Raw genomic sequence first — 6,386 nt, 5'->3', positions numbered from 1 at the left:
AACATAGGCCTTTTGTTTAACCAGCAGTGATAAAAAGAACGACTGTGAACACTCCAAGCTCCAACAGATAAAATTTAGCCATGCCGAGACTCAGAGTCAACTAACATGCCGCAGCAAAACAAACAGCTTGAAGAGTTGTATGTTCATAATTTCTTCTATTGGAACATATTTCCTTGTCATTTTCTTCTTGAGTCACCTGTGTATAGTAAATACATAAAAATAGTAATTTCACGAGACAGTTTCCATATAGGGATATTGTACCTCCTATAGAGGCCTCCAAATCAGAACATCATGTAATGAGAATATCTTTGGCCTTCCAGGTCTAATCTCTCATCTTCTGAACATTCTACACACACTTCATTAAAAGTAAATCAAAAGCTTCCCCTGATGTGTCATTTACTGTGTGATAAAGACTGATCTATGCTGGCATTCAGACAATATAAGAGGGTAAAGAGTTCTAGAGCTGAGGCAACCATACTGTTAACATTTCAAATGATCTTAAAGACAAATGGGGTTTGTGTAATGAGGAGGGTTTGAACTCTAATCTGTGCAGGAATGCAAAGTCATTCAGTGTTGAATGTATCAGTATAGTCAGTTTAGCAATGGCACACTGACAGGGACATAAAGAAAAATTATAACTCCACACTCGCTTAAGTATAGACTTTCTTTTATTAATAATAATTTTCTAAGATAGATATAATTAATAAGAAGTTTTAATTATAATTATTAAAACTGGCACCTCCAGAAGTGTGCGTTTGCCTTACCATTGTAAAAAACTGACAGGAACATACGACATATTCGATTTTTCCATTCCAGCTTCCAAAAATATGTTCTACTAAAAATATGTTTCACTAAAATCCCCATTAAGTAATAAAAATGTCATTAATTAATGTTCTTTAAATGCTAAAAAAAAATATTGGTCATGCAAACATTAAGGGAACATTCCATGTCATCATTTTGCAAACATTACGGAAACGTTACTTTTAAATGTTCTCTGAAAAAAAAATGTAACATTTAAAAATAAATAAAATAAAATAAAATCACTAGATGGATTCTAACTAAAAATTTCATGGAAAAAAGTTCCAAATAAGTCCTGATTCAATTTAAGATTCTGCATTACTTTTATTGTACTCGCAGCAGGTTATGTAGGTTAGTTCATTGCTGGTCATTTAATTCTGGATTTTATTGACCTTTACCAGACTAAAATGCAAGCACTTTCAGTTAAGTGTCCCAATAGCACACAAGAAGTACAAGGAAGGTCATTTTGCCCTAGCCTTTATGTTTCATGAGAACTCTTTCCATTATATACTTATGAAAATATGAGAAAATCCAAACAAGTTTTGTGATAAGCAGGCAAATCATTATATGAGAGATAGCTGGCCGGCATTGTTCCAAGAATGAGAAACAGAACTTGGCAAATGTGCAGCATATGAAAATATTTTATTGTCTAGTTAAAAGAATAGATGTTTACATGCAGAGCATTTCATGGGTTTTTATAGGAGGTACTGAAACATGACCTTTTAGGGAGACTTAATAAGAGTTAGTTTATTTGAGCAAAATGTATTATGTGTTTTGTGTAGACTTTTGTTGAAAGCAAGTTGGAATGTGTTTGAAAACAGGTGAAACGTGTTTAAAGTTTTGAGAAATGTGTCTTCGTTTTGAGAACTGAATGAATGGTTAGGGAAAATGTGCCAACCGAAACAATTATAGTGTGTTAGCAATTAAGAAACCTGTAATGTGATTGGAACATGATTGAGTTGGAAGAGACAAGTTTACCAAATAGTATAAGCAGGTATTGGCTTAAGCTTTACTATCGAAGTCAAGTGATCTTACTTGCAACATGTATTTAAATACAATGCGTCAGTTGTTACTGGTTATTGATGTATCACAGGAAGTAAAATGAGGAAACAGGAACAAAAATAATTGTTTAAATTGGAACTTCCCTGAAATGTTTCAAATACTAGTGCTGCCATTCTTATTTTATGATGCTCATTGTCTCATATCTACAGCTCAAATGTTCTCAATAATAGACTCTATGAAACACATCTGATTCATTGTATGTTACTCAGGGGAATCTATACCATCAGTAAACGGTGTAAGTGGTTGTTAGGCAAGATTACTATGTTTGAATATGTTGCTTGTTCCAAAGATACATATGACAGAAGTTTTATGTGTGTCCAGTCATTCATCAAAAGGACAGGACACAGAGAACCGGGATGAATCATTGTGCTTCTAATCATTGACTGTTGTACAGCTGCAGTATTGATTAATAACTTTTACAGCCTATAAGAATCTACAAATCGATTTTAGTAAAATAATAAAATAATCCCATGCATGAATCCGATCAAATATTTGTGGTTTCATGTTATAAAGTAAAACTGTTTTAAAGCATGGGAATCATTCAGTATTAAAAATAGTAGTACACAGTGTACAAAACTAAACTAAACTAAACTAAATTAAATTAAATTAAATTAAATTAAATTAAATTAAATTAAATTAAATTAAATTAAATTAAATTAAATTAAAAACAATTGTTTTTAGGAGCGTATCTGAAGGTTGTTGTTTGTTTCTGAATATAATATGTTTAATTATTCACTAATTTATGATGTTTGGTAAACATAGACAATGATCATACATCTTCACTTCCTTTTATCAGTTAAAAAATGCATTCTTATTTCAGATCCACTGTGAAGTCTTTCCAGGACAAGGAAGCCCTTTTATTTACACTAGATATATCACTCCTTCCTTATTGCTCTGATTTAAATGAAAGTGTCCGTTAATGTAAACAAATAACAAATTGGGTTTTTTATAAACATTTTTAACGCATTCTCATCATGATCTTGCATAGTTGACAGAGATTGTACACCATCTCAGTGATGCCAAAATAATGCAGTATCTCAAGAAAAAACCTATTCCGGTAAACTTTTTCACTTCAGGTCTATTGGGATTTTCTATTATTTAAAAAAGCACAAGGAAGATGAGAAAAGATATGAGCAGTCCTGTCATATTACACTGAGCAACATACAGTCAAACAAAAGTCTCAAAGTAGACCAGGGATTTCCTCCTAATTTAGTCAAAGCTATCACAAAATGGGAAAATATGAATAAAATAGAAAGGCAAGGCAAGGCAAGTTTACTTATATAGCACATTTCATACACAATGGTAATTCAAAGTGCTTTACATAAAAGGAAGTAAAATAATCATAAAAAATAATCGCAACAATAAAACAAGTTAATAAGTAAATAAGTTAAGTTGATTTAGTTACTGCTTTGACATGACTACTGAAATTAAGGTTTGTCTCCAGAATCACACAAAGATTTATGACTTGATTTTTAGTTGTTTGACCCCTAGAGTCAAGGTATGCATTCACCTTGAGAACTTCATCTTTGTTTCCAAATGCAATGACTTCAGTTTTCTCCTTGTTTAACTGAAGAAATTTTTGGCACATCCAACTGTTAATTTCTTCATTGCATTGGCAGAGGGAGTCAATTGGGCTGTAGTCATTTGGTGATAAGGTTCGGTAAATCTGGGTGTGATAGGCAATTTGTTTTTTTCTCATTATTTGACTTAGTGGGAGCACAGGCTAAACAAGAGCAGTGCAAGAATTGAGCCTTTTGGGTCTCCACATGTCATGGACGTCCACTTAGATTTATGCTCTTCTATACTCACATAATAACCTCTCCCTTCTAAGTATGACCTGAACCATTTGAGTACCATCCCAGAAAGCCCGACCCATTTGCGTTTAAGTAGTTGTTCAGCTGATTAAAAAGTACCTTTTCAATTATCTTGCCTATAAAAGGAAGATTTGATATTGGTCTATAGTTTCTCAATATAGTGTTATCAAGATCTTTTTCAGAATGGGCTTAACAACTGCAGTGTTCAGGGACTTTGGAAAAGTCCCAGAAAGAAGTGAGGCGTTCACCACTTCTAAGAGATCTGCTTCTAAACATTAAAGCACACTTTTGAAAAAAAGATGTGGGAAGTGTGTCAAGACAGCAGGTTGACGATTTAAGGTGCTGTACTATTTCTTCCAAAATTTTGCTGTCAATTGCTTCAGAAACAGACATAGTAACTTATTTTTTAAATTGCGGTCGAATCTGTCTAACCTCTGCATAAATTGAGGATGTGCTAACCACCTTTCTGATATTATTCATCTTCTCAGAAAAGAAGGAAGCACACACATTGCATTTGCTGTCGGAGAGCATTTCACTGGGGGGGGGGGGGGAGGGGGGGGGTCAGGAATCTGACTTGGGTGGGGGGGCGGTTGTCAGTCTCTCAACAACAGTAGCAAAAAGAGTGTGAGTGTTGTTTAAGTTACTGTTTATAAGGTTTGAGAAGTAGGTCTGTCTAGCTGTGGATATTTTCACATTGAAAGGCTGTCTTTATAGATGCTATAGTGAATTTCAAGTTTGCCATTATTTTTTGTCTCTACAGCAATCTTAGTTTGATGCATAATAGGCCGCAGATTAGATAGGTCAGTTGTACGGCGTAAGAAGGCCTTAGACTTTCTATCATGTTATAAAACAGAAATAGAGAAAGCTACAGGCACACTGGGTTCCCGCTTGTTCTGTAAACATTTGTGAATGATGCTGCTATCATAGCGGGCACCCGACACATGCCACTGAGAGCTGTTATCGGTTGTTTTTAGTTCACCTAGAGCAGATGGAGGAGGGTTTGGGCCCTGGCGTTGTGGCAGCGGCTGGAGAGCTCTCACAGGAGGAGGAGGCTGAGCTGGGCCCACAGGCTTTTGTGCTTGGGGGGCCCGCCGTTTTTTAGTTGATATCTGTGGGCTTGCAGTGAAAGAGTTGGAGAGTTTGGTCCCAGCATACACCAGTTCCTCGATTTTCTGTGAAAAGCTTAGTAGTGGGGATGCTGGAGAGAGGGATAATATATCTGGTGAGCGGGGCTCTTTCTCTGGTGATTCCAGTGGCTGAAATATATTGTCCTGGCATCCTTGGCTGTTTTCCAGAAAGCTGTCCTTGGGTGCTGAGTCTTGGAGCTGTTCTTGTACATCCCAGTCTGTCAGTGATAAGCTCTGTGGGCAGGGCTCAGCCGGGATGTTGTCCATGAGCAGTGCTTGTTGTGGCTGAGTGGTGTTATCAGTGTCCTTGTGGGATGTGTCAACCACATGAAGACTCGGAAGCTGATATGAAGTCCTGTGGCCACTCATACTCTGTCCAGGTGTTTGTGTGCCATTCAAGTTGAGTGGATTGGCACACACTACTGAAGGAGGACGGAGGAAGAAACAGATATTGTCCTTTAGCACTTTACCACAAAGTTTGTTTGGGTGGAGGCCATCCAGTTTAAACAGTTGTCTATGGCCCCAGAAAAGGGGTTGTCGATGATGTTGACTCCTTTTATACTGCAGGTTCTTTGTAGCCATGTATTCACCCCAAGAAGCCATGAAAACATGTTAGTTCCCCTTGCTGGGAGTGATCCACTGATGAACGACTGAACTTCAAGTCTTCAAAGTGTTTCAAAGAGTTCACTGAAATCCTTCTTAAGAAGTTCTGACTGCTCTTTCCAAATATCATTCTTCCCCACATGGATGATGATCCGATCTTGTGCGTCATTAGAATGTTCTGAAGTTCCTTGTTCATATCAGAGACGGTTGCTTGAGGAAAGCAGCATGTAGTAGCAGTCCTGCTACTGATGTTTCTGATAATAGAGTCCCCCACTATCAGAGTCCTGGGCTCGGCTGCGCTCTGAGCTGAATGCCGCTTTTTTGCTCGACCTCGAGCGCTGTTAGTAGCGGTATTAGCTGCTGGCTGATACGATCCATGATCAATTACATTTGGGGATTCCTCACCCACATTCATTAATGCTTCAAATCTGTTCTCAAGGTTTATAGGGGGTGGTAGAATACCAGTGTTTGCAAGCCTTGTCATAGCCGTATCTGGGGTAGAGGATGCTACCACAGCAATATGAGATACTCATGACAATCTGATGTCTCGAGTGCCTTTGGGTCTCGCTGCCTGTTTGTACCATCAATCATTGCAGCTTGAAGCTTAAGGAGTCAATCGATCATGCATGACAGTCCCCTTCGTTCAAGTGACAACTCCCTGTTTCATCAGTTGTACTCAGGACATGATACACTTGTATGGCTTTATAACATGCAGGTTGCTTACCAGAGTAACAAAGGCCACTTGATCCTCAAATCTTTGTTAAAAACCTGCTATTTTGGCCTCCTTGCTTACTGGGGCCAATACTAATTTAGAAACCTACAACTTTCCTGATGAGTGCTAAAGTTATTTTGAGGAGTAAATTTTCATAGCAGCGTTGCAGTGGTCTATCTTATACGTGACGTAAATGGCTACAAAAGAAGAGTTTGTGGACTTTGAACCTTTTGAGTGATGCATCTAATCTGTTATTTTAACAGTATAATT

The sequence above is a fragment of the Cyprinus carpio genome, chromosome B3, assembly GCF_018340385.1.
Source record: "Cyprinus carpio isolate SPL01 chromosome B3, ASM1834038v1, whole genome shotgun sequence".
NCBI lineage: Eukaryota > Metazoa > Chordata > Actinopteri > Cypriniformes > Cyprinidae > Cyprinus > Cyprinus carpio.
This window is presented reverse-complemented; position numbering follows the sequence as displayed.